This window comes from Nannospalax galili, unplaced genomic scaffold (genome assembly GCF_000622305.1).
Source record: "Nannospalax galili isolate Female #2095 unplaced genomic scaffold, S.galili_v1.0 scaffold788, whole genome shotgun sequence".
In the NCBI taxonomy this organism is placed as follows: Eukaryota; Metazoa; Chordata; class Mammalia; order Rodentia; family Spalacidae; genus Nannospalax; species Nannospalax galili.
Genome location: NW_008359996.1, coordinates 396,927 through 399,516, shown reverse-complemented (window position 1 = coordinate 399,516; position 2,590 = coordinate 396,927).

Genomic DNA, 2,590 nt, shown 5'->3' with positions numbered 1-2,590 from the left:
CCCCCCGCCTTAACCTCCTTACCCCTTGGCACTCTGGGGTGGTCCCAAGCTCACCAGGTTCCCATTCATGTTATGTGGCCTCTATGGCCATCTGCCCAGCTCCCTCCCCTCCTACTCCTCTGCAGCCTTAGAACGCCCTGAGGCCCCCAGAGCACAATGCTCCCCCAGCCCCTGGTACCACAGCTCACTACAGCTGGAGGAGGGTGGTGCCAGAAGGAAGCCAGCTCCCTGTAGGTGATGGTGGCAGGTAAAGTGTTAGGCATTTCTTCCCACAGTGTTTTTGACCTCTGCCCCTATCTTATGATTAACTAAAGCCCTCTTCCTGGTTGAGGCCCTCCTTCTACCCCTTTGAGGCCCTGAGTCATTATTTTAGCTACCCCCACAGAGGCTGAGCACCCTGCAGGCCCTGCAGCCCTCCACTTCGCCCCCAGCACACTGCGCAGGATGGTGTGTCTCGGAGTTGTGGTCCTTCTGGGTGGTGAGTGGGGTACTCGGAGTTGGGGGAAGGATTTGTAGGAGAGGAGATCTGTAGGTGGTCTCTGCCTGGTAGGTTAGACCAGTTGGTTTTCTTCTGCAGCTCTTGGGAGGAGTAAAAGACAGAAAAGGGGCTTGGGAGGAGGGATGGCTTGGAATAGTTAGATGGGCTTATGAGCTATGGCTATATGCAAAGTGAAAGCCTCTTCAGAGAGCCGTATTCTCTAAGGCCTTCTGTTTACAGGGGTGCTGGTGTTAGAGGAAAGGTCACAGAACCCACCAGGGATGGCGAAAGGTTAGATACCACCTCTCTGGGCCTGCATGTCCTCCAAGTCTTGATTTCAGGTAGGCAGGTCCCACTACTATCAAGAGGATAGTCCACAACTGAAAATCTGTATCAGGAACACATGCATGTATTATTTAAAAATCAGGTTCATACAAAAGCCTAGATTTCCATCATTTCTTTAGAAACATCAGGTCTGGGCCCTAGGCCTGCTCCTGACTGCCCTCTTAGAAAGGGCTCCGTGAATCCCCTATTCCCTGGTGCCTACATCACCCATTTCACTCACTGCTGGCCCCTGCACTGTCCATGAGGGTTTGAGTATGAGCTCCATCATGTCCCCCAACTTGTCAGGTTGTAGTTACTGCTTCTTGCTCAGAAACGAAGTCACCTGAGGCGGGAAGGTGTATGTGAGAGACTTCCGGGCATGTGGCAATAGGGTCCCAGGTTCTTAAACATCTGAACCCCAAGTTCAAATGTCTTTCTATCACCTGGCCAGAACCATTTTAGAGCTTCCCTGTCCTTGGGGTTGTGGAGTTGATTGCAGAATCTGGAGACGGGAATTCCATTGGAAAGAAGAAGGAAGATGGTTGCTTGGGAAAGGGAGGGGACAGAAAGGTCTTTGAAAGGTGGAGGGTCCCTAGGGCTTTGGGCTTAGTTACCAGCAAGAGGAGTAGGACCTAACGAGGAGGATTAGGGCTGAGATCCTGCCTGCACTGGCAAGCTGCTATACTGGTCAGTCAACACAGTAATTAGATACCTGAGAGAGGCCAGGCACTTTGTCTAGCCAGAGGACAAAGCCAGGAACCAAAGGAGGGAGCACAGGATTCACATGGTTATAACAATTAATCCCAGACTTCTAAGTCTGCTCCCTAGCCTGGTCTGTGCATAATGCAGAGATGGGGCAGGCCAGTCTTTTAAGCTGGCATTCCTTTCACTTTTAGAAGATCTCAGTTTGGACAGTAATGGGTCATTCCTAGCTGGGCCTGGTGGCTCAGGACTGTAATCCCAGAAGGTTTGGCAGGAATATGAAAAATTCAAAGTCTGCCTGAGCTACAGAGGGAACTCAAGGCCAGCCTAGGAAACTTAGTGATACTTTGTCACAAAATTGAAAATTAAAAAGGTCTGGGGATATAGCTTAGCAAGTTTAAGCCTCTAGGTTTGATGCTTAGTACCAAGAAAAGGGAGTGAGGCATTCCTGCACTAATTTACGAGGAAGCAGCCGGTCCAATTCCAGACCCTGGGTACACTTTGAAGTGCCCTTGAGGGGTCATTTCCTGCACTGTTACTCTTTGCATTGAGCTTGGTTTTTGTTTCTTTCTTTGAGCAGGCTCTTGCGTATAGCTCTGGCTGTTCTGGAACTCATTATATATATTGACCAGGTATTCCCCCTGCCTCTGCCTCCCAAATCCTGAAATCACAGGCAGGTGCAACCAACACCTGTTGGGTTTTGTTGTTTATTTATTTTAAAAAGTTATTACAGTTTTTTTTTTTTTTTTTTTTTTTGTGTGTGTGTGTGTATGAGGTATGGGTGTGCAGGTGTGGGTGTACAAGTACCATGGCATGCATGTGGAGGTCAGAGGAAGACTTGTGGGAATTGGCTCTCTGCTTCTACCATGTGGGGCCCAGGGATTGAACTCAGGTCCTCAGACTTGGCAGCTGGTGTATTTACCAGCTCAGCTGGGTTTGGTTATTTTTAAGGAAGAGAGAAGGACAAGGACCACAAATGGCCAACCAGGAAGCACAGTGGGAGGACAGGGCTTGGTCTTCCTGTGCAAGTGACACCCAAAGCTGGAGAGGGGTAGAGTATCAAGAGACTAGGCAGCTATAGGGGGC